This window comes from Callospermophilus lateralis, unplaced genomic scaffold (assembly GCF_048772815.1).
Source record: "Callospermophilus lateralis isolate mCalLat2 unplaced genomic scaffold, mCalLat2.hap1 Scaffold_129, whole genome shotgun sequence".
Lineage (NCBI taxonomy): Eukaryota > Metazoa > Chordata > Mammalia > Rodentia > Sciuridae > Callospermophilus > Callospermophilus lateralis.
The window spans coordinates 3369165-3396903 of NW_027512465.1; the positions used below are offsets into that span (position 1 = coordinate 3369165).

At 35.4% G+C, this 27739-nt stretch overlaps 1 pseudogene; it reads left to right on the plus strand.

Annotated features, from left to right (window-relative positions):
* The first annotated feature begins 24391 nt into the window (after nt 1-24391).
* LOC143640166 (protein phosphatase 1 regulatory subunit 3D-like) lies at nt 24392-26187 on the plus strand (annotated as a pseudogene).
* Nucleotides 26188-27739: the final 1552 nt, after the last annotated feature.

Sequence of the window (27739 nt, forward strand, 5' to 3'; positions counted from 1 at the left end):
ACCCGATAATGCTTAGCTATAGAGGGATGCCCTGTGCACTGTAGGATGTTGAGCAAAATTTCTGATCCATATTCAGTAGATGCGAACAGTATCTCACTCCTCAGCTATGATAATTAAAAATGTCTCTAGATGTACCAAAATGTGTACTCACTAAGAAGCCTAAAAATAATTTCTGATTGAGAACCTTAGCTCTCGAAACTCTGTACTCCAATTGTGATGTATTTCTCTGTATTCAATGATACTGCCTCCCTTCTTGAAGTCCCAGGAGAGAAAAGAGCCTTACAAAACACTATTTTCCTTCAGGATTTATATCAATCTATTTTTGTTTCAAACAGACTAAGCATACCTTGACTGAGGATATTCTGTATCTATAAAGTAAGAATAAAAATTGCATGCAGGGCTGTTGTTGTAGCTCTGTGGTAGAGCACTTGCCTAGCATATGTGAGGCACTGAGGTTGATTCTTAGCACCATATAAAAATAAAATAAAAGTATTGTGTTCATCTATAACTAATTTTTTTTAAAAAGATCACATGCAAATAAACAGAAGAAACAGGCCAATCAGTACCATCAGAAACCACAAACATTTTATGTGATAATTTGCTGAGGTTACTGTACAAGGGATAGAGATACATAACTTCAGATTGTGTGGGATGTAAATATTATAAGGACTCAAGATCCTTCCTAATCAGTGAAGTATTTCAGTCAGGTAAATTAAGATATAATTGGGTTTTCTAATCCAACACTAAGAATGAAGTATAATTCTTGGTAAGCCTTTTCAGATTTAGTGGATACCATGATTTTCATATGCAGGATTATAGGGGAGGGCATAGAAGCCTGACGCCTTGCAGGCTGTTCAGAGAAGAAAGGACCCTGCAGATTGCCCATGCTATGTTCCTGAACATTCCTTTGGCTATGTGATCCATCAGACACTGGTCTATAGCAGGTAACTTTGGATTTTATGTGCAATTGATATCAATTCTTGATGAAAAGAAAAAAAAATAAACAATAATATAGAAACTTAGGACGCTAAAACAAAGCCACAAACTGAAGCACAAATCTATATATGCTGGGTTCTGTCTTGTCCATCATATAACAAGATGGGACTATTCTGTAGCAATGGATAATAAGATAAAGTGGTATATTCAGGATCATGAGTGAGGAACGTCAATACATGCAAGTAGTAACCAAAATCAGGCTGTGTCTCTCTCTATCTCCTCTCAGGGAAGACTCTCAGGAGACCAGGCATGTGCAATCACCTTAATGGGAATAGTTTTATGGGATGTGGTTTAATATCCACTTTGTTCAGAAAGAATTTTAACCTATATTCAGAACATATGCCAGCTTATGTGTAGTGACAGAGAACCTGCCTTATTGAACACAAAGAGAAAGAAAATTCGGAAAATTGGTAAGAAAATTTTTGGGGAAGAAGCACACATAAGAACCGATGGGAGTAAACATATAAAGTAAAGAAATCTGGGTCATGTCTTACCTTAATGGAAAATATCCATAGTCACTGCTGCCATTGCTCATCTCACTGCTGAGACAATAGGTGCACAAATGGAGAAGCTCTGTGGCAGAGATAGATGTTTTATATAGAAAAAAATGTGGTTGTACCTGTATAATTTAACTACTGATACTACTCAAACTACTGCTCAGAGATCAACACTGAGCCTCCAATATGAGACCTTAGTTAAAGAAAAACAACCAGTCACTTGGTAGAAGTTAACAATATTTGGACTTTTTTATAGGGGAAGGTAGTAGTTCACTTTGCCTGGTATTGACATATATAATGACCCCTCAATAATTTTTTTTTCTTTTCTACAGAGACCTGGTTGGCATAACCATAAGAAAACATAAGCATCCTCACTCCATTTGCACAATGTCCCATATAACAATGCATGGGAACAAGGAATATGGTTTATATGAAAATAACCCTAAAACTAATCATAAATTATATATCCACATATTTTTTCAACATATTAGCCCACCTAGAATCTTTCATCTTAACAGAAAGGAACAATAGTGTTTTCAAGATGCAGTTGAGAAATAGAATAGCAAAGGATATCCTGGTAGTACTGGATACTATCTTACAGGATATAATATGCATCCCAACTCAACAAATGTTTTGTGCCTCAAAAACTTCAAGAATGTAATATATATAGGCTTGGAAGCCAAAGGCTACAAGTAAAAGTGGTTTCACTCACTGTAACTCCCAGAAAACCATTTGTATTATCTATGCTTGCCTTTGTATTACAAAAAAGCAGCAGACAAAAGTTGATTTACTGATATGCATGATTTCTCCCAGTCATAAGGACGAGGTGACACTGCTATTATATGATGAAAACAAAGTATATGAGTAGGACTCCGATGACCTACCAATGAATCTCTTGTTGGGCCTATGCCCACTTTTAAAGGGACATGGATATTTCACTAGGCATGGTTTGAGAAAGACATAGTACCACGTGTTCCAGGACATTCAGGGTGAATTCTGGGGGACTTCTTCCAAGCAAACTACCCAAATAAGCAAAGGTGCTAATAGGATCTTTGGGTTTTTGGAAAGGGAGCAAGCAGATTTTAATGAATCTTTGATATGCCCTTGAGTTTAGTTGTAGCAGTAGAGGTTGTGATTCCATCACAGTAACCTGTATAGTTTTAGAGCTCTAGGAAATAAGACAACCTGGAATTCTGTAAAAGTTCTTCCCAGATGGAGCACACTTCACAGCAGAAGCCTGTAGTTCTGAGGGGCAAAGGTATTCACTTTAACAATAATTTTCCATCTGGAGCCCATCTTTGCGTCTGGAAAACTTATGCTCTTCACAGTTAATGATTTTGGATGCAAATTGTTCAAAGCTGTCTCTTCATAGGGAATTGTCCTCTGCCACAGGGAATTGGCATGTGCACGTTTAAACTCTTTTCTATTCTGTGGTCCTAGGACCACCCCCAGAATGATGATTTATGAAGAGGACACAGCATGCTGTTATCTTTATGACTATGATTTATTACAACATAAGATAAAAAGAAAAAAAATCAACAAAGGAAACTGCAAAACTGCAGTCTGGGTAAAATCCGTGGAGGAACTGGGAGGGGGAAAACATGCACAAGCTTCCAGGACTCTTCTTCCATTGAAATCTTTACAGAAGTGAGGGATGTGGTTTTCAGCGGGGACTGATCACACAGGCCTGCCAGGCTGTGTACTCTCTTGTGCAATGTGGGAAGAATGATATCAATGATCAGCTGATGCAGGGATACAAAGTGTTAGCCCCCTTGCCTTGATCTGTGGTATCATACAAGAGCTATCTAAGTACAAGCTCTCCAAGAGGTTCACACTCCACAAATGAACTTCTTTCTTCAGCACCCTTGCTTCATACCTTTCCTCATAGTTCTGCTCAGAGCTCTTCCTAATAAAACTCTGTTGACAGTGCCCCAGTTTAGCAAATGTTTCCAGGCAACGTATTATAAGGAGACAGTCCCAATAGTGAGTATCTGAGAGAAACTGTAGAAGAGATGATGAGGTCTAGTGACTTGCAAATGTTAAAGTAACAATAAGAATCCCCCAGGATATTGTTACCTTTTAAAATGCCTAGAACTTCTGATGAAGATTGAACAAGTACAAAATTTTCACTTATGATTATAATTCTAAGAATCATAATTTTAAGAATTATAATACAGAAAAATTGTTTCTTTTACTAGTAAAATAAATACATGACAAGTCCAATTTAGAGCACTAACCTTATGTTTGAAATGTAAAATGGAAATAGCTGTAATCTCAGCAGATAGCTGAAAGTAAATAAGAAACATAATTTCATCTAGATTAGAAGTCACAACAGAATTAGAGGGGAGACTTGGTAGATTGTTAGTAATACAAGCACAGGTGCACACACACACATATATACATAGCACTGTCATGTACTGTTTATAGTCCTTGATGTCAAAGAATTAAGTGGATATTCATTATAGTGTCTCTGGCTGTCTAGGACAATATAGTTGCTTTGTGAAAGTTAGTTGAATTTGATTATAAATGACTGTCCCTACTTTGTGTATGGTGCTAATAATAACAGATCTGTATAAGAATAAGAGAGTTAATCTGTCCTACTTGGTAGGGTCGGTGAGAAGATTTGAGATCTTAAGCTCCTTGATGAAAGGATAATCAATGTAGTCTTAAATTTTCCTAATTTTATAATCCTGAAAATGTCTGCCATTGAATACAAATTAAGTCTTTGCTTCAAAGGCTCCAGTTACAAATCAATCAGTTCATTATTTAGTTGAATGTAACAAAATTAAGTTGCATTTAGCCAAATCAGTTTCATGATGTGAATACTATTTTGAATCTCATTCATTTGGTACTAAATGCACCTAGCTACTTGCATATTCCTATGCTACCCTGCACACACTTTTCCCTCATTATGCATTAGGCTGTTTAGTAATATGTTTTATTTCCTTATCTCCCTCACAAATCTATGGACCTTGTGAAGTCATTTTATCTAGAATGTTTATGATATGTTATGCCACCTATCAGGGGTCATACTCTGAACTCGTGGAATAACTAACTGCATTGGAAACAGATTTGACGTTCCAATATCGTATTTAAAAATACTAAAATCGTATTTAAGTGTTGGTTCAGATATATAGGAAAAATAACTTTCTATTGTATTACCCTGAAAAGATTAGGAATGGATATTCATACCTATACATATCTTAAACTTCTACAAACATTTCTTCTCTAATTATTCTCTCCAAAGATTGCTGAATGGCCTTTATCAACTTTATTTCTTAAATACACATTTATTCCTGTATCTTAATGGGGGTGGCCTAGATCTAAATTTTCCAGAATCTTTTTTTTTAATATTTATTTTTTCAGTTTTTTTAGGTGGACACAAAATCTTTATTTTGCATTTATGTGGTGATGAGAATCCATCCCAGTGCCTCACACATGCTGGGAGAGTGCACTACCACTTGAACCACATCCCCAGCCCCTTCCAGAGTCTTTAACCCACAGGGCTATAGTTTAGATTCTTCCAATGAGACATAATCTTGTAAGATCTGGAAGTTTGAAGAGAATCATGATAAATTATTGACTAGCATAAATTATGAACAGGTTCATGGATATTGTAAGCTTCAGAATCATGGCTTCAAATGACAGTTTCCTGCTGTCCTCACCAAAAATGTCCATATCAAAGTGTCAGGCAGCTGCAATCTTCAAAGTTAGCTTTCCTATTTCTTTTGTAGTTCTGCATTTCCTAAGAGCCAAAAGAGGTCTTGTTGATCTTCCCTAGCCCAAGCCTTTCAATGATTGTATAATCCACATATTTCCTGTATCCAATCCCCTCCTACCTAGCCTGAAGGATTTCTTTATTCCTGACAAAATTGCTGCAGTCTGGCTGTAGCAAACTAACAGGGGGTGGAGGGGTGTGTGTGGGGGGGGGTGATGAGCAACTTGTGTACATTGATACAGCAGGAGTGGGAGACGTTTATTGTAGGACAGGAGGGGTATATGTACATTCCACACAGCTTATCTAAATTAACATAAACTACATACAGCAGTCAACCAATAAGGAATCTCCACACTTAATGGATCTTAAATTTGAGTAGAGTTACTTCTAAATCTCACCTTTTAGAGATACAATCATTTATTAAGGCCTAACTCAGTATTTAAGAGAAAGAGAAGGAAAGTTTTGGAGGAAATTGTTTTAGGGAATTTTTTAAAAAAGTATTCTGATTGATTGTCAACTGGCTAGAGGTACCACTTTCTCCTTATTATTTCTTTTTCAGTGTGTATGAGGGTTTTATTTTCTTTAAATTTATGTTTAACTGTCAGATAATGAATAAATAAATTTGTAGATATTAGGGGGGACCATGTAATGTTCAATATATGCATGCACTACATAATGTTTAAGTAAAGTTTATTGTTTATTTATGGTAAAAATAACCAAATCCTTCCTCCTAGCTTTTTGAAATGTACCACATATTTTGTTACCTATAACCACTCTGTTGTACAATAATGCATCAAAGCTTCTTGCTCCTATTAACTATACTGCAGAAAACATTAATCAAAATTTCCCAACCTCTAGAGCCCCTACTTTCCCTGGGCTTTAGTTTCATTCACACAAATTCCCTATATAGAAGTTATAGTATGCATATCTACCATTTGTGTAAAATTAACATAAAATAATAAAGGAGCTACTTACTAAAATTATGATTAATAAAAAACAATGTTTAGTTAAGAAGACATGTAGACCAATGGTACAGAATAGAAGACACAGAGACAAACATACATAAATACATTTATCCCATACTAGACAAAGGCACCAAAAACATATACTGGAGAAAATATATCCTCTTCAACAAATGGTGTTGGGAAAACTGGAAAGCTACATGTAACAAAATGAAATTAAATCCTTATCTTTGATCCTGCATGAAACTCAATTCAAAGTGAATCAAAGGCTTAGGCACTAGAACAGAAACCCTGCACCTAATGAAGGAGAGTAGGCCCAAATCTTTACCTTGTCAGCTTAGGTTCTGACTTCCTTAACAAGACTCCTAAAGTACAAGAAGTAAAATCAAGAATCAATAAATGGTTGGGCTAGGGATGTGGCTCAAGCAGTAGTGTGTTCGCCTGGCATGCGTGTGGCCCCGGTTCGATCCTCAGCACCGCATACAAACAAAGATGTTGTGTCCACCAAAAACTAAAAAATAAATATTAAAATTTTCTCTCTCTCTCTCTCAAAAAAAAGAATCAATAAATGGGATGAATTCAAGCTAAAAAGCTTCTTATCTGCAAAGGGAACAATCAATAACATGAAAACAGAGTCTATAGAATGCGAGAAAATCTTTACCACATGCATCTGAAATACAGCATTAATCTCCAGGATACATAAGAAATTCTAAAAAATTAACATAAAAAACACAAACAAATAACACAATCAATAAATGGAACTGAACAGATATTTCACAGAAGAAGAAATATAATTGATCAACAAGTATATGAAAATATGTTCATCATCTTTAGCAATTAAAGAAATGCAAATCAAAACTACTCTAAGATTTCATATCACCCCAGTCAGAATGCCAATTATCAAGAATAAAAACTAAAATAAATTATGACAAGGATGTGAGGGAAAAGATACACTCATACATTACTGGTAGAAATGGCGATTGGTGTAACCATTATGGAAAGTGGTATGGAGATTCCTCAGAAAACTTGGAATGATACCACCATTTGATCCTGCTCTTTCACTTCTCAGTTTATATCCAAAGAACTTAAAATCAACACACTGCAGTGTCGCAGCCACATCAGTGTTTATAGCAGCTCAACTCACATTAGCTAAATTATGGAACCAACCTAGATGTACTTCAACAGATGAAAATATATATATATATATATATATATATATATATATATATATATATATTCATATGTAGCACATATGTATCAATTGTATCTCTTATTATGTGAAATATATGTTCAGTATATACATATCACTTTCCATCATGTATATATGATGTACTACTACTCAGCTTTAAGAGAGAATGAAATTATGGAATTTTCAGGTAAATGGATGGAGCTGGAGCATATTGTGCTAAGCAAAATAAGCCAATCCCGAACAACCAAAGGCCATTTTTTTTTCTGATAACTCACAATAAGAGAGGGTGGCTAGGAAAGAATAGAGTTACTTTAGATTAGGTTGAGGGGAATAAAGAGATGGGAGGAATATAGATTTAGGAAGAGTACTAGAATGAATGAGACATTATTACCCTATGTCCATATATTACTATGTAGCCAGTGTAAATCTACATCAGGCACAATCATAAGAATAAGAAATTATACTTCAACTATATGTGATGTATCAAAGTGCATTCTACCATCATGTATAACTAATTAGGACAAATTGAAAAAAAAATATTTATTTTTAAAGTAAATATATTGATTTTTCTAAAGTGAAATACAGATTCTTGTGTTGTATTTTACAGATGACAATATAAAACACATACTGTAAAAAAAAACAAAAGCATTATTCTGGAATTTACTAAAATATATCAAGTTATTATATACCAAAACTGTGTTTGTGCTTGTGTGTGCATGTGTGTGTATATGCTGCCGGTTTATATATTTTTTTAATTTATTTGTTCTAATTAGTTAAACATGATGGTGGAATGTATTTTGACACATCATACATGGAGTATAACTTTTCATTTTCTGATTGTACATGAGGCAGAGTTACAAAGATTGTGTAACCATATATGCACACAGTATATTAATGTCTGATTCATTCTACTATCATTCCTACCCCCATGTATCCTCCCCTGTAATTTTTATTCCATCAATAATGACCAAGGATTGTGAAGGTCTGTAATGACATACACTGGTTTTTATTTTAAAATTTTACATGATTATTGGCAGTAATTCTCTCTAAAAGAGTAACCATCTGCAGGATGAGTCATTTTATACATTTTGTTTAAAATTTTTTTCTACAATTAAAATCTAAATTTAAGATGTTGTATTATTTAGAGTGAAATTTATATAATTGAAAATTTGACAGTGGTAAAATATTTACAAAAAGAAAAAAAAGAGTTTTTTTCCAGATATATTTATAATTGGATAAGTCAGATCACAGACTGGGGAATTGTTGAAACTATTGAAATTCATATGATAAGTGATTACTCTTAGAAATGTTACATGGGTTTCCTCTCTTCCTGCTTCCAATACCCACCCCCAAAGTATAAATAGGTCAATAATGTTTTGTAATTGTTTTTAATTTTTTAAGTCATGTGGTGAGGTTCTGGAGATGGAGGGTTGTAACATTACATGACAAAGTCTAATTACATAATATGGCAGAATCACACACTTAAAATGAATAAAATAGTACATTTTAGGTTATTTATATGTTACCACAATTGAAAACCAAAAAAAAAAAATTCTACTGTTTATTGAATTTCAGAAGCATCCTTTATTTTCTTTATCATTGATCATAATGAATTGTTTTCAAGTAGGGAGGGTTGAAGCAGAAAAATGAATGTCTTTTCTTTTGTTATGAAAAATGCTAAAAATCAAATGGAGAAACCACTACAACAATGTAAGATTAATTAGAAACCAGTTAATATTAAATTTTTATGATGAATTGGTTAAACTTAGACATAAAATGTAAGAAAAAAATGATTTAATCATTTAAATATGAGGAAAGGAAATTACAAAATGAATATCTAACTAACATAGAGTCAGTCTTCTTTAGAAGAGTAAAAGACAAGAACAGGACAGCAGATAAACACAGTGGAGAAAATCCTATGGTGTTCTACCATAGAAGAATGTTTTTCTCTGGCTTAACAGCTATGGAGTGTCCATGCCTAATTTGTCTTGTTTCCAGCCAGGCTTCTCCAAAAGAAAGTTTTTCCTTTGACTCACCACCTCAACTTTCTCAGAGGTCCCAGTCAGTCCTCCAACAGAGACACCTGAAGGAAAACAGCATGCACATGTCCAGAGGAATTCCATGCTAGCTACCCACAACCTTCATTGCCCATTTTTGCAATCAGTGAGCATAAGTTAAACACATAAAGAAAAGCTATGTTAACTTCTTAAAAGGGGAATCTGGTGTAAAAGTGAGAGGGAGTTTCTCCTCCTTTCTGTGCTTGGAAACATCTAAGTAAAACTAAAAAAATATTTATATTTTGAAGATTTGATAGAATCATTTGTGAAATTTTTTAGTCTCGTTTTATTTTTGAAAGGAGGTGTTTGACAGTTTTCTCAAATCCTACCATGATAATTGGTTTGTTTACATTTTATGCTTTCCTGGTAATTTATATTTTCTGAGAATTTGAAGTCAATTTTCAAATCTATTTAAACAGTTGAGCAAAATATTGTCCTATAATTACTTTACTCATATGGTTATGAAATTACTCTCTTGTTTGATTGCATCAGCTACAGTTTTATCTATTTAATTGGATTCTTTCAAAGTACAAGATATTGAATTTATTTATCAGTGTTAGTACTTATATATTTTCATTGTTAACACACATTCATATTAAGACACATAGCGATAATTTGGCTCCATTTCCAAATTCTTGAGCCTGGTGAATCAGTTATTTATATTTCATTTTAAAATTTACATAATTACTTGACAATTGGAATCTTGAAATTTCAATATTATAAGTAACACAATTATTAAAAATGAACCATATTAAGGAAAACTTGAAATATAATAATCTACAACCATTTACTATATGCCATTAAATAATACCAAAGTATCAGGTATAAAATTATGGAGATCATTTTGTTCATCTCCTCAAATATTTTATATTCCTCTTGATAGTGTATCTGTTTTTTTCCTTGCCCCAGATGTTTAATAATACATGTTCTGTCATTATAGTTTATTTTACCTTTATCTAAAGTTTTATCTTAATGAAATCATGTAATTTTTATTCTCTTACACATGTCACTTCTTGAGGGACCAAATTATTTATTTATATTATTACTTATCCATCTTATGGCATCAACAGTATATTTTTTTTCAATGCTGTATATTATTCCACTACATTTTTATCCCTTTACCTGTAATCGGGTATTAGTGTTGTTTTTCAATTTTGGCTGTTACAGTTAAAGCTATGAACATTCTTGTACAGGACTTTTTATAGTTAATATAAATATATATATTTGTATATTTTTTAATGTGGTGCTGAGGCTCAAACACAGTGCCTCACACATGCTAGCCAAGCACACTGACACTGAGCCACAACCCCAGCCCATAGCTATATGATTTTAATACTCTTTGAAATACATAAAAGTGGAATTTGTGAGTATTTGAAAGCCTCAAATTTACTGGAAACTGTAAATTTCCAGGACAGTTGCTTATTTTTACTTTCCCACCAGTAGTATGTGACATATTAGTTGTGCAATATGTACTCCACACATTATCAAATATGGAATATCAATTCTTTTATGGTTTTTATTTAATTTAAAGTTATATGATGTTACTGATACTTTTTGACTGTTTTTGTAGATATGCAGTACTGTTTCAATTACAATTGTAATTTACACTTTTTAAAATTTTATTTGTTCTTTTTTAGATACATACAACAGTAGAGTATGTTTTGACATAATTTCTAGTGACAAATTCAAATATCTTTCCATGTGATTATTTTCCTTTTGTTTATATTTGGTGGTGAATTGTATTTTCAATTTCTTTGAATTTTTTATTTGTGGTACCTAATTTTATTGAGTTATAAGAGTAATTCAATGTATTTAAATAAAAATCCTGTGTCAAATATTTATATATAAAGCAACAATTTCTCTTATTTTTATATTATAGTTTAGATTTTATTAGTAACATCTTTTTAAGAACAAAATGTTTTATTTTGATAAAGTTTAGTTTCAAATTTCTTATGTTTCTTGATTTTCATCATACTTGAAATATTTTAGAAACTTTATAATTCTCGTATTTTATTAGGTTTATGTTCAATATGAGTTAATATTGTGTATGGTATGAAGTAAGGGACAATAGTTTCATTTCCATCTATTTCATTGATTCTGAAAATTTTCTTCAAAATTGTCTATGCACTTTTAATTTTAAAGCAATTTACCATTAATACAGTTTTATTTCTAAACACTCAATTGTATTCCATTCATCTATGTATCTGTTCCTATGACATTTTCACACAGTACTTAATTTTTATTCATATAAAAATATTTCTTCATTTGATTCCATGAGTTGAGTAATATTTTGCCTTGAAATAGAATGTTAATTGATTTTTTCTTCTTCTATTTATAATTATTTCATTGTCTCCTTTCCTGTATAATTTTGATGAAAAATCCAAGGACATTCAAGTTATACATCTTTATTTTTTTCTTGATTCTTCTCAATAATTTCTTGCATTTTGTTTTTCAGCTATTTGATTATAATGTGCTTTGAATTTTTTTTTCTTTGCATTTACACTACTTCTGGATTTTTAATGATTTTTAATGCTGAAATTCATATATTTTCCTAATTTGGGAAGATTTGGGGCATTGTATCTTCCCAATAATCTTCTCTTTTTCTTCTCTCTCCTCCTGAGTCTATAATTTTCAATGTGTTAGGTTTTTATTGTCTTATAGATCCCTGACAATTTGAGTGTTTTCATGAGAGTTTCTCTTTGTTCTTCAGATTTACTAATTGATTTTTAAGTTCATTGACTTGTTCTACAGTCTCCTTCATTTTGCTTTTGTACACATCAAATGATTTATTTTTCATGGAGATGGTATTTTCTTCTTTCCAACTTTAAAGTATTCGATTCCTTTATATAGTTTCCATTTCTCTTCTGGAGATTTTCTGTTGTTTCCTTCATCATAAATGTGTTCTTATAACTCAATCCATTATAGTAACAGCTTTATAGTCCTTATTTCATGATTCTAACATCTGAATAATTTTATAGTAGTCATTTGCTGAGTGCCTGTTCTATGGAGAATGGTTAACATCACTCTCTTTTCTCAAAAGTTTAGTTTGTATATGAATACTTTTAATGTTGTGTTTGAAACACTAAATTATATCCTATCTCTACAGAGTGTTGATTTATTTTAGTAAGTGGCAATTAATTTTGCTTATATTTCAATCTATTGCACATGTATGCTGAATGGAGCTTTGATCTAAGTTGAAACAGGTTTTCAAGTGCATTGGTCCCATTAAACATTCTTCTTTTATTAGATTCACAATAATGATTTTTTAAAATTTTTTATTAGTTGCAGATGAACAAAATACCTATATTTTGTTTATTTCTTTTTATGTGGTGCTGGGGATAGAGCCCATTGCTTCACACATGCTAGGCAAGTGCTCTACCACTGACCTCATCTGCAGCCCCCACAATAATGTTTGTAAAGTCCATTCTCTCCATTATGTGGTATTTGTTATTCACATCCTTTTGAAATAAACACATTCTGGTTTTGAGATAAACGTCTTATACTTGGTTCAGTCCTTCAGTCCTACTGCTATTAGGTGTAGCAGTAGCAACAAAGTCCAGCATCACAGAAATAAGCACTGTACAGTCTAAAAGGCATCCATCAGCAAGGGTATGATACCTGGCTATGGGGTTATAAGGGTAGGAACAGAGAGCTCAATAAGAGATGTAACTGGGGTAGGAACTTAATCAGTTAATCAAGAAGGGCAACTAAATGGCCTCTAGCCAGAGCTTTTACACACTGGGTAAGGACAACATTTGAGCCATGTTTTTTAGATGTAGTTTGAGATAGTTTCTCTCTCTTTGTCCTCTGACTTATTCGCTGAACTCTGCAGTAGCACTTAAGATTATTCCCCTTGCTCCTATGGCAGAAAAGATGAAGTCTTTCTGTAAAAGACAGAGGGATATTACATTAACATCAAATGCTTGCTTCCTTCAGGGCACAGAGGCAAAACAAAAACAAAAAAGAGGAATCAGGAATGTAAATTTTCTAGTTCATTCCCTGAATATTTCTGCACCTTGAAAAAAATCTTCCTGTGTCTCTTTATTTTCTACATTTCTTCAAGAGCTGTTTCTACTCTTCTTACCAGAGTTTTTAGGTGTTGTTGTTGTTTGTGTGTGTGTGTGTGTGTGTGTGTGTGGTTGTTGTTGTTGTTTTGGTCAGATATTTTGGGGTAGAAACTTACTCTTCTATACAATAGTGAAAGTCTAATATGTGCACCATTCTGGCCTATTTTCTAGGACTATTTGTTGAATATGTTGTAATTACTGATGATGGGGGTTGTTTGGGGGAAAAATCATTAAACTATTCAGTGAGAATCTTAGGAATCAGAAATCTAACCCAGTGTCAAATTTTATTAATAATTTTAAGGCATCAATAAATGAAGAAGATACCAGATAAATCAATGCAGTTCTCCAAGTCCATTTTTAAAATAAATGTACTACAAAAGAGATTAACATGTGAGGTCTTTAAGTGGTAACTGAGTTCATGTCACATATAAAGAAGAAAATACCTCCCTCATGAGATGTTCCTATTTTATAATGGTTGCATACCAAAACTGATATTTTCTAAGGAGTCATGTTTTGTTTTCAGCCTAAGAAATCCTGGAAATATAAAACAGATTCTACCAAAATCAATATATACTCTCCAAAATTATTAGTAGTTGTTTTCTCATTTTATTAGCATGATGTCTTATGATACTAAAAGATCTTTTTGATGGTAAGACACAACACATACTAGAATAGAAGAAGATAGAAGTGTTTGTGGCTTAAACTCCAAAATACAGAAGCTGCCAGGCAAGGCCACACACATGGTTGAATGTGAAGACAGGGTTAATAGCAATCTGGAGGTGTAGAAAGTAGCATGTGCATGGCAGGTGGGATAGAGTGAGTGAGGGTGCTGAGGCTCACTGAGGATTGAGTAATTTGAACAATTTGTTGAAATCCAGGACACAGGACCTGACCCCAATTTTAACTTGGCCACAGGGTTGCTAGGGTATGAACAATACTTTAATGGTTCGGGTATGTATTTTGTCAGTTGGTTAAGAGGGGAGACTCACCCATCTCTAGCCAGAGGCTCAAAACTGGGTAAATACATTACTTCAAATGTTATACAAGCCTATAGCTTACCTGGATCATCTTTATTCTCTTGGGGTGCCCACCCACTAAAGAGGGAATTGCAGATCTACTGCATAACGACTTATTGTATACTATAAGGTATTAACATTTTGTCAAAGGGAATTCTAAATGTAATATGGGAATCCAGTTCCTTTATCATGTAGTTCCCACCATCCAGAGTAATCTGGACCATGATGCAGTAGTTTTCAGGATGCAATTATTTTTAGCTCCATTTCCTTTTATCTTCTCCTGGTATAGAGAAGACCATGAATCTTTCAAATGCCTCCATTGCCCATGAAGTCCAGAGTATTAAGAACAGGTATAACCAATCAAAGAAGATGCATAGTACATTGTCTTTGCCAGGAACTGATAATAAAAAAAAAATTACAACTAGTAAAAACAATGGCAGTCAATGCCCAGTGAGGAAGAGTCAGTATGGCTTATTTATACTTAAACCCTGATGGGCCAACTAGATGAGTTAAAAATTTGGCCACCTCATCCTGGATAAAAGGAGTGAGTCTGAATTTACTACAATAACCATTTTTTCTTCTTTCTTTAAGAATCTACATTTATTTTCAAATTATTACTCTCACCAACTAAAGGTATTCAGCTGTCAGCAGAGGCAATCTATGATTGCATATGGGTATGCAAGGCATCCCTCTTGCCAACATCTGGTGAAAACTTCAGGTAGGGAAAGTGCTGGAGTGTCATCTTTTTCTATAATAAAGCAGGAAATAAAAACTAGTACTATCATTATAATCTTTGCAGCCCTATATTAATCTAGGGTCCTTTGGAGATATAAGACCAAAATGGTACATGCGTATACATATGTCTATATCTTTTTGTATCTATATGTCTGTCTACATTTGTATCTATCTATTTATATATATTTTCACACATAAATACATATGAAAGACAGCAATTTATTTAAAACATTGGTTCATGAAGTTTTAGGGACTGGGAAGTCTGAAATGCACAGGGTGGACAAGTAGGCTAGAAACTCAGGAAATGGGCATAGGAGGCAGAAAAAATTCTTCCTTTAGGAGGCCTCATTCACATTATGCAAGGAAATTTTCTTTCTTCAGAGCATATTAATTTAAATGTTAATTATGTGTAAAAATATATCTTTATACAACATTTAGATTGGCATTTGTCAGAACATCTGGACACCATAGTTGTAGCCAAGCTGACGCCTAATATTAAACATAACAAGATCATTTTCAAGCTCAGTTATTTTCTAGTATCTGACCTTTAGTTTCAGCCTCCAAAGAGAAATGAGACTTGGCTGAATCTCAGCTATGTGAAACCAAAGGAACTCCACTTTGTAGCCTCCTCAGATATTTCAAGCTGTTGGTACCCCTGTCACCATGTGTAGAGAGGTTCTTTCTTGGGTCAGATTCTTCCTAACGGGCCCTGTAACCTAAAAAAAATCATTACCGTAACTGTCAGGGTCCAAGTAATGTAATTAGCCCTACTTGCCAAGCAGAGGATCAGTTCTTCCAAGAAGTGTGGCATCAGGATCTCAAAAGTAGCATTTTTGGATTTTTTTTCCTTGTACACAGAATGGTTAACTAGTTCTACCTACCATTACTTTCAGAGTCACAGATGTTACCTCAAGTTGATTGGCTCTCCCAGTGTAAGCAGAGAGGTCCAAATCAGAAAGTAATTCAGGTATTTTTCATACAGAAGTTCTTAGGGATACTTGCATAATTGTAATGGTGTTCATATTTACATTTGAGAATGCAGATGTATGGAAATTATAAAATTTCTATGCAAACTGGAGTTGCTGCATAAAGTAGGAATGATTATATGTCCTTTTTGAATGGAGTAAGGAAGTCTGAAGCAGCATTCCCTTACTCTTAATCCTCAGCTGTTGTTCAACTTTTCCTTACACCCTCTGTGCGGAAAGCCATTGATAATCACTTCAGAGAAAAAAATGCCATTGGCACAAAGGAACAAAGGCAAAGAAGACAAAGAGTGGAGCAGAAGCTGCCTGTGGCAACTTTCCCCTCGGATTGGAATATATGATATTTCTAAACCCCAAGGCAGCATGCTGGCAATGCAGAAGAATATAGAAAGGAGAGGAATATATATAAGCAGGGGAAATTAGAAAGGAGGAAGGGTATATATATATATATCTTGAACCTCACATTTTGGGGATATTGGTTCAAAGGAGGCTGAACCACTTTACAATAAACTGGCAGATACTAACACATAGAAACAAGTGATAAAATTTTGATTAAAGTTTATCCAAATACTAAAATGATTATTGACCATTAAAGTACAAATTATGTTTGGATTTTGGTTTGTTTCTGAGTACAGGGATTGTGGGTCATTTTTGCTGATTGCAAGGTTGATTACTTTTGAGCAACTATCAACATTAATAAAATGCATATATGGTTTTGCTCATTTCGATTGTGAAGTTGTGTCCCATAGAAATGTGATTTATGTTGTGGCTTCTTGAAGGAATACCCATGGAGAGGCAGCTAAAGTTATCCAGGTTTGCACTGAACAATGGAAAATTCTTTACATATTTTGTTGAATTGTTGCAGGAAAATCAAACTTAAATAAAATGCAAAGACACCTGATTTTCTTTAGTGGTAATTGCTTATGTTATTAAATTTTTTGAATAGAGAAGATAATTCAGATTTTCTAAATACCTATATGAATAATCATGGTGATTAGATAACTTAATTTGTCTAAGACAATACTTTAATTATCCACTAGAATGTATATTCTTTAATTATATACCCTAAATACAATTTGAAGCTCTGAATAAATTTACTGACCCAACTAAGTAATAATATCCATAAACATTAATTGTGCATGATGGGGAATTTTGCCTAAGCTTATAGCATTGTGTTTGTCAACAAGATAGTTTAATTTTCTGTGGATCATTTTCCCCCACTCTATGTTGTTATTCTGTATTATTCTGTATTTGAGCATTGGTTGTTTGAAATTATATTTCTTTATATGTTAGGTAAGTCATCCATTTTCTGCCCATTATGTAAAGTAAATTAAATTTGATAAGAGTAATCACTATCATCTTTAAATACATGTTTATCTGTCAAAATCAAAGAATGTTAAAGCTAGAAGAAGAGGAGATAGGTAATTTCAACTAGGATCCATAAACGTTTCTGTGAAAAGGCAGAGAAGTTTAGTTGGTTTTACAGATTCCATGTATTTGTTCTCCATTGTATAATATTTCTGCTTTTTTAAAGAATTCTTTTTAAATGTACCAGAACAAAATAAAAAGGAATTTGTCATTTAAAGGTCAATACGAAAGAGAGAAAAAGGAAAGAAACAGCTATTTTACAGCGCTTGTATATTTTGGAATTATCTTACTCTAGAATATATGTGACTCTGTAGCAGTACGGGGCCCTGAACTCCAGGTGCAATTCTTGGTGGTGGTGTGTTGTCATTCAGAAGACAACTCTGCTCATTCCTCAGAGGGGAATCCTGAGAAGCAGCTAGGACTAATGGAAACCAGTGAACAGAACCCCACCCAAGCATCAACCAAATCTCAGTTCTGTTTTGTTGTTGATTTTTTTCCCCAGAATGTCTGATAATGTTTTTCCCATCTTTTACAGACTAAAATCAGAATTGTTTTCTTTGTAGCCAGTTGTGGCAGCAGGCTTGAAATTCCAGCTACCCAGATGGCAAAGGCAGTGGGATGGCCGGTGTGAGACCAGCCTGGACAACTTAGAAAAATCCTGATTTCAAATAAAACTCAAAGGGCCTGGGACTGGGGATATAGTTCTGCAGAAGAGCATGTCCATAGCATGTGTAAGACCCAGTACTGGAAGAACAAAGCACCTCACACCAGAACATGTAAAAACAATGAATCTTTGTCCTCCCCGAAATCCCTGAGTATTATTTCACTTGTGAAACATATAAATATATGCACAATTAGTGCATATTTTCCTCAGATGTACACTGTGAAGCTCACTAGGCTATGTGAACCTATGCTATTAGGGAAAAGTTTTACAAACAGTACTTGTTGTTATAGGATTATATCCAAAAACAGAGCAGAGTCTGTAATCCAAGTAAATATATAATAAAAATTAAATTATGTAAAATTCTACATAATAAGATACATTTTGTTTAAATGAGCAAAACTCTTCTGTGCCGAGAGAGAGAGAGAGAGAGAGAGAGAGAGAGAGAGAAGGAGTTCTAAAGCACTCATGAATATCTCCATCCAGTGCATCAACAATAGCTGTATGAGAAACTTTGGATCCTGTTTATAAAATAGAAAACAATATATGTTAAGAAATAACCTATCTGCATATCAATTGTATTTTCACTACCTAAGTTATTATTTCTATTTATTGTTTGATATGTAGAGGTAAAAACATTTACACGTTGTTTGTTAAAATCTAAATAAATTAATCTGGCCCCTACTAACTAAACTTCATTTTGTGTTATGTGATTTTTAAGAAAATGAGTTTAAAGAATAATGATAACAGTGATTATAACAATTTAAAATTTTGCTCAATAATTTAAATTCTTTATACTTAAAGGTAAAAAATTATTGTGATCTCCACATATATTTACTTTTTATCTAAATCTAAGTATTTTCTTTGTCTTCTTGAATCAGTCAACAACACAACTGAAACTGTAGAAAATGAAATCATAAAATGGAGAATTTTACTTGTGTGAGGCTATACATTTTAAATGATTATTAACTTTAAAGACAATCTCATTAGTGGAATAGCATTTGGGTTTTGAAAACATTTACCATTTTCTTCCCTGTTGACTCTTTTAGGCTTAGCTCTTATAAATAATTTCTATCAAAGCCCTATTATTTGAAATGACATGTGCATCCATTCTAAAATTTAAAATAGCATCACTTCAATGTATGGACATCATATTAAGTTAGAAATCCTAACCTCACCTGCATTAGGCAGTAGCCTTTCCTTTATACATTGCTTAGAAAGTTAGAGGACTTCTTCCCCTCCCCCCCAGCAGGAGATACTGCCTTTGGTACTTCGTAGTATAAATGTATAAGTGATTGGAGCTAATTATAAAGGTAAAGTATTTAGGTTGATGTGGTGGTGCATGACTCTAATCCCAGCAGCTCAGGAGGCTTAGGCAAGAGGATCACAAGTTCAAAACAAGCTTCAGCAACATAGTGAGGCCCTAGGTAACTTAGTGACAACCTGACTCAAACCAAAAATAATAATAATAATAATAATAATAATAATAATAATAATAATAATAATAAAAAGGGCTAGGGATGTGGCTCAATGGTTAAGTGCTGCTGATTTCTATCCCTTGAAACAAAACATAAATAAAAATTTTAAAAATCAAATATTTGTTTGCAAAATAAATAATTTAAAATCCCCAATGAATATTATATACTTCATTTATGTAATGTTGATAGAATAAATGGGGATATTCTTATGAATAAAAATGTCAAATACACTCTTTATGAGTTCTTTCAACACGCATTCCTTTCTTAAGCATAAAAAATAAACATAAAGTTGGTAATATTTCACATGTTTGTGTTTCATATTGTTATGTTGATAGAGAGGAAATCTAAAACTATGTGTGCTTATACTTTTGCCTACAGTCACATAGCTAGTAATAGATTCATCTGGGTAATAAATAAACCTGAATTTTCTGTAGATTAAAAGAGCAGCTTTACATTTCACATATGCAAAATCTATAAATCTAATTGGCACACTTTGGCAACTCTTCCCTACCTGTCATTATTTCATCTTAACTTTGGACATCTCCCACCACCTTGGAAACAGAGAAGGAAAGAGAGAAGTAACTCCATCAGCAAAGAAGTGATTCATCTGGCAGGTAACATGCATCATCTTACTTGTTCATTCTATAAGTCCCCATTCAAAAACATGGGATTTGATAAATTGAGACTCCCATGTAATTTTAAAAAGAAAGAGGTGCAGAGAGTTTGAGCAAGCATTGGTTTTACATGTATGAGTACTATGAAGTAAAATCCAACAGAGCTCAAGTTTGCTAGTTTCAGAGCTTACTCAGTCAAAATGCCACCTCTATGTGTACAAAGAATATCAACATTCTTTAGTTGATTCAACTTTATGCAGACTCATCTATAAAATACAAGGTTGTTTATATCAAGGAATGTGCTTAGAACCTAAAACTAAGTGGACATTAATTGATTTATTTTTTGTAAATTATATCAACAAGCAGATAACTATTGAACAGAATTATTTGCAACCACATCTGCTTTGACTTTCTTACCTGCATAGGCTTTTTTCCTTGTTGTATACTTGTTATATAAAAAGGATTTTCTTTTTTTAATTTTTAAATTTGTTTTAATTAGTTATACATGATGACAATAGAATAGATTTATGTAGTTTGCTATATTATACATAGATGAAGTATATTTTCTCATTTTTCTGATTGTACATGTTGTAGATTCACATCAGTCATGCATTCATATATATACATAAAGTAATAATGTCTGTTTCATTCTACTATGCTTCCTGCCACCATACCTCCTCCCCTTCTTTCCCCTCATTCCCCTCTACATAATCTAAGGTAACTGTATTCTTCCCTAGTGTGCCCTGCCCCCTATTGTAAATTAGCATCAGCATATCAGAGAAAACATTCTGCCTTTGGTTTCTTTTGACTGGATTATTTTGCTTAACATGATATTCTCCTACTCCATCCACTTAGTGGCAAATGCCATAATTTTATTATTTTTTTAAAGCTGAGTAATACTCCATTGAATGAAAATATATGTAATTTTCTTTATTCATTCATCTATTGAAGGACACCTAGGTTGGTTCCATAATTTATTATTGTGAACTGAGTTGCTATAAACATTCCTGTGGCACCATCACTGCAGTATGATGATTTTAAGTCCTTTGGGTATAAATCAAGGAGTGGGATAGTGGAGTCAAATGGAGGTTCCATTCGGAGTTTTCTGAGGAATCTCCATACTGCTTTCCAGAGAGGTTGCACCAATTTGCAATGCCACCAGCAATGTATGAGTGTGCCTTTTACCCCACATCCTCAACAACATTTATTTCTGCCTATATTCTTGATGATTGCCATTCTGAATGAGATGAAATTTTAGAGTAGTTTTAATTTGCATTTCTCTAATTGCTAAACATGTTAAACATTGTTCATATATTTGTTGGTCAATTGTATTTCTTTTTCTGTGAAGTGTCTGTTCAGTTCAATTACCCATTTATTGACTGGGTTATTCATTTTTTTGTTGTTAAGTTTTTTGAGTTCTTTAGGAAGAAGAATCTTGTGAAAGGATGCCTAATATTTTGTTTTCTTTAAAGAACTTAGGTTTAGTCCACAAAATATCAGTGGCATTTTCTTATTATAATGGGATATTTAAGGCTGAGAATAGGAGATTGAAATAATATCTTCTCATGATATATTATTTCAAGTGGGAACTGTTCACCATCATAATGCAAATCCATATTACAGTAGTTCTCAGAACAGGAATAATGATGCCAGTTGTAGTAACCTACATATCTAGGGAATAAACAGTTCTGTTGCACTTCAAACTTATATTCATAATGATATTGAGAGGACCTTAAATATGCCATGTTTTATGATTTTGTTTTTCTTCATGAATGAAATCCCCAATATTAACTTGGAACTAATTTTATTTAAATATACTGTATTAACACATTTAGTAGCATAATTTTTCCTTGACATGTCAAATCATTTTTAATGAACATTTTAAATAATGATTAGGAATTGTATTAGAGTCAACTACTCTATTTAATAATAATAATAATAATAATAATAATAATAATACATTCCTTTCTTTTTCATGTTGGGGGAAATCTAGCATGAAATTCCTTTATATTTCAAGTGAATAATAAAATATTTGATTTTCTTGTAAACCAGTACTATTCACTATTGCTTACATATGAAACTGAGTTTCAATGACCACAATGTTGTAGTTTAACTTTCATTGCTGAAAACTATCAGTTAGCATTGTACTTAGATGCATTCTCTCTGAATATTTTTCACTGTCTGCATTCTGACACTCTCTACTACCAGGTGTGTTCCCTCATGGATTACTGTGTCAATTACACCACAGTTGGAATACTTATTCAAGTGTATATCTTAGGGGCTCAGTGAAAATGAGAATATAATTCCTGTGTCAGAATTGGGTTATTTTCCCACAGCTTCAGAATCCAATCAACCACTGCCTTTTTCTTTGGCAGAATTCTAGATTTTCACAGACCTAAACAGGCTGGACTGATTATTTAAATTTAAGAATTGAAGTTTTAATAAATTTATATTTGAATTTGTAGATTTATTTTATTTAGTTCCAGTTGTTAAATCTATCAATCTATCTTTTCTATCTGATCCATCTCTTACTACCAACATTTTTCCTGGTCTAATAAATCTTCCAAAGAATTTCTTTATTTATTTTATTGAATTTAAAATTATGTTTTTGTTTTTGGTTTGGTTTAATTGAACACAGCAGGCCCAAATTAAATTCAAAGTATGACAAAGACTGACTACCTAAATTCTCACCATTGTGCTTATTTGTCTTAATTCTGACACCAGAGGAAACTACATGATCCACGGTCATCTTTATGTGTTTAAAATGCTTTCTATCCTCACTTCATTTTTAAAATTGTAATATTTTATATATATATATATATATATATATATATATATGACAGCAGAATGCATTACAATTCTTATTATACATATAGAGCACAATCTTTCATATCTCTTATTGTTTACACAGTATATTCACACCAATTCATGTCTTCATACCTGTACTTTGGATAATTATGATCATCACAATCCACCATCACATTCCATCCCATGCCCCCCTCCCTTCTCCTCCAAACCATCTGTACTAAAAAGAGTTTGTCTACTCCTCTTATGCTCCCTCTCCCTATCCCACTATGAATCAGCCTCCTTATATCAAAGAAAACATTCTGCATTTGTTTTTTGGGGATTGGCTAACTTTACTTAGCATTATCTTCTCTACCTCTATCCATTTACCTGCAAATGCCATGATTTTATTCTCTTTTATTGCTGAGTAATATTCCATTGTGTATATAAGCCACATTATTTTTTATCCATTCATCTATTGAAAGGCATCTATGTTGGTTCTACAATTTAGCTATTGTGAATTGGGCTGCTATAAACATTGATGTGGCTGTGTCCCTGTAGTATGCTTTTATAAAGATCTTTGGGTATAGACCGAAGAGAGGGATAGCTGGGTCAATCAAATACACTATCCTCACTTCTCTGGAACAGAAAGTTAGCTTCTAGGTCAATAATTAAAATCTACCCTTTACTCAACGTTGTGTTCTTATCTCACTCCATTGTGCTTTGTTGTTGAAATCACAGATATCACTAAATCAGACATTCTAGTGCTCCAGGTTGCCCTACACAGACAACATGACTCATTTGACCTTCCTGTCATACTGACTAGTCTTCAATTCCACGTAAGCCCCTCATGATGGCCCACAATGGGGTTACATTATCATAGTCCACTTACCCTTCCACTCTCCTAGAGCAACACTTCATACTTTATTTTCTGTTCTCAAATCCCACCCCAACTCTCCTTATTTTCACTTTGATCTTGCTTCTTCTTTCATTGAAACCAAAACAAAAACAAAAAAGAAACAGATAAGATCCTTCACAAACTTTTTTCACTGTATTAATCTCATTAACCAGAATTTCTGCATCTATGTCTGTAGGTTCTTCTTGTCTGTTTACTTTAAAAAAAAAAGTCAGTTGTACTTGTATAAGGAAAAAATGTACCCTTGAAATTTGAGTTAATATGATCATCAAATAAATTACCTGTTTATTGAGTAGTTTTAATAATATAACAGTGCAGAGAAGAAACCCACGGACGGGGAGGTGGGAGGCGCCCTCGGCCGCGCGCCCTTCCCGTAAGCCCAGCTGAGCGAGAGGAGGTGCGCGCTGTCCTCTCGGGGTGGCCAGAGCAGCTCCACCAGAGAAGCACTTGGCGCCCTGGAAAATACTTGGTGCCCCCCCCCTCCTTGGGTGAAGCCGAGGACCTAAGGTGAGGAATTGAGGGGAGGGCGTGGCAGGCTCAGGGTCCCCTGCAAGGTTGCAGATCCGGCGGACACCCAGTGGCTTCGGAACAGGACTGGGGACACGGAGGAAGCCGGCTAGGAGTGGTAAGATTGCCCCGCGGTTCTGACTCCCACCGCCGGACCGACGGCCGCGCCATGTCCAGAGGCCCAGGCTCTACCATCCTACCGCCAGCCTTGGGATTCCGGAAGCCTGCTCCCCGGAGCCTCAGCTGCCTATCGGACCTGGACAGGGGCGCAGCCCCGGAGCCGAGGCCCTGTAGGCCCCCGGAGAGCCCGGGCTGCGCGCCGCTGGCCCCCGCCCCCACGGGCTGCGACCCCCAGCTGCGGCCCATCATCCTGAGGCGAGCGCGCTCACTGCCCAGCTCCCCAGAGCGCCGCCCGAAGGCCTCGGGTGCGCCGGGGGCTGCGTGTCGGCCAGGCTGCAGCCGGCAGCTCCGCGTGCGCTTCGCAGATGCTCTGGGCCTGGAGCTGGCCCAGGTCAAGGTGTTTAATGCGGGAGATGACCCGTCAGTGCCGCTGCACGTGCTGTCACGGCTAGCCATCAACTCGGACCTGTGTTGCAGCAGCCAGGACCTGGAGTTCACTCTGCGGTGCCTGGTGCCAGATTTCCCACCGCCTGTCGAGGCCGCTGACTTCGGCGAGCGTCTGCAGCGCCAGCTCGTGTGCCTGGAGCGGGTCACCTGCTCCGATCTGGGTATCAGTGGTACGGTGCGCGTGCGCAACGTGGCCTTCGAGAAGCAAGTGGCGGTGCGCTACACCTTCTCCAGCTGGCGCAATGCGCACTAAGCGGTGGCGCGGTGGCGCGGGCCGGCAGGCTCTGAAAGCACGGAGGACGTCTTTGCCTTCGGTTTCCCGGTGCCACCCTTCCTGCTAGAGCTTGGATCGCGTGTGCACTTCGCCCTTCGCTACCGAGTGGCCGGTGCTGAGTACTGGGACAACAACGACAGCCCTGACTACAGCCTCACATGTCGCAACCACGCTCTGCACATGCCACGTGGGGAGTGTGAAGAGAGCTGGATCCACTTCATCTGAGCAGCGGTCAGGGTACCTGGAGCTCTGAGGTGCTGGTCTGCAGGTCTTTCCTGACTGGGTGGCCACTTCTTGGTGGGTTCACCTACCCTTCCACACCCCCAAGTTCTGAACTCATTTCCTTTTCAAGGTCTCTTGACAGTGGCCCTTCCTGCCTTCTACATGAAATTTCCGTGTCACCTTGTCTAATGAGTAGCCTCACGTAGCCAGCAGGCCAACTCGGTTGTGGAGTGTGTTGGGGGAGGGTCCTGGGAGGGTAGGTGCATGGGAGTGTGTGCCTCTCTGGAGAGGACCCAGGTAAGGTTTTGGGGAAAGACCCACCTGCTGCTAGGAAGGCCTTTTGCATGTGTCTGGAATGTGTCCCTGAACTAGCTGATATTTGTTATTGTGATGTTGGGACCTTGGGCCCATAGCTGATACCTTCTCAGGAATATTCTGAATTTAATAAGCTTAAAGTCCTGTTGTGTGTTTGTGCCCATTGTAAACAAAATGTGCAGTGTGACCTGCATTATGGTCCCTGGAGGCATTCCTGCCCTGGGACAAGGAAAATCTGAGACCTCATTTGCTTGCCAATGCCTGTAGCCTTCTAGCAGTGGCAACTATTAATAGGCAGAGACCTCTGCCTCACCAGCCATCACACAGCCTTTCTGGGCTTCAAGGCAGTGTCTCTCCCGAACCAACAGCTGAGGAGAAAGTCGAGGCTGCTAAGGGCAACAGCCTTTCCTCTGCCTGCCCTCCTCTCCCATCCTGCTCTTCTCTTGTTTGGTAATTGTGCGTCTGCACATTGTCTCTTGGGCCCTCCTGTTTGAGTTTGAAGCTACCTAAACATTTTAAGAGATCTTGCCTTAAGTTATTTCAATTTTCAGGTGACTATAGAATTTCAAGCAACATGCCCTTTGTAATTACTTTTTTGACAATGAAGGTGACTATAATTTCCTTTTAAGCATCAGAAAATTCCAGGATTTGTCTTTTCCAAGTCCAGTTACCAAGTGAAACTAGAAGATGTTTTCAGCATTAGCTAGAGCCCTTGAGGAAAAATAATTCACAAATTTTATACTTCTGAGTTATTTTAAATTGTACTTATGTCAGGTTTTTATCAGCTACCTGCAACTTTATTCTTTGTGCCTTAAGATAGGAGAAATTTTTAACATTTTCTGGACTTGTTTCCCAGTTTTTAAATGTTAAATGCTTTAAAAAAAAAAAAAAAACCCTCCAACTAAGTAGTCAAGCCCACTGCTCCAGTGTTATCTGCTACTCCTGTGGAGAGGCTGAGGAATTCTTTTGGTGCTGAGTGGTGGTCTTTCAGACAGCAGGTGCTAGAATTGATGCATGAAAACCCAGCTGAGATGGACAGAACCTCCAATATGGGACCCATGTGATATAGCTGAAGCCAGTGTGGTTGATTTTGTGATGGCTGTCACCAGGAGTAATGCTTAAATTTTTGAATACCTGTTGACACTTGTCTAATCAGTATTGAAAAGATGCATTTTGCCTTTTAACTAGTTTGTTTTTAATAATTGCAACCTTTGTGTTTTTAAAGTTCCAAGAACAGTGACTTTCTTTGGTAACTTTTGATCTAAGAACACCAAATCTTGATTTAAAATCTTGTGATTAAATTGCACACTCTGCCTGTTAGGGCTGTGAACTACATTGGCATGCAAGACAGGGAAGCCCTGGTGCATCTCCTGCTGCTTAACAAACCATCCAATTAGGTCAGCAAGTGTGGGAGGGCCTTGGCTGCTCTGCCTATGGCCCCAGCCCAGAGTGCAAGACAATTGTCCCTACTATTCAGGTACAAGTGAGAGCTGCCAAATGGGTTGTCTAAAGGCATGTAAAGTATCTTTCATCTATGTGAAAGTCACTTGCCAGAAGGATTCTGGTCATAAAATAGTTATATCATCAAAATTAAGAGAACCTCAAGGTGCCTTTTTAAAAAGTAACATTTTGAAACTTTAAAGCTTCAATAGACATCTCAAGAGTTTTCAGACCTTAGTCAAAGCTATATTGCTTAGATGTTAAAAGCTTCTAATGGATCGTGCAATTGCTGGGTTGTCTCCCCAAACGTATTTTAATGTAATGCAATGAAAATGATTTTACTGAAGTATTAAAGTATTATGTGCAAAAAAAA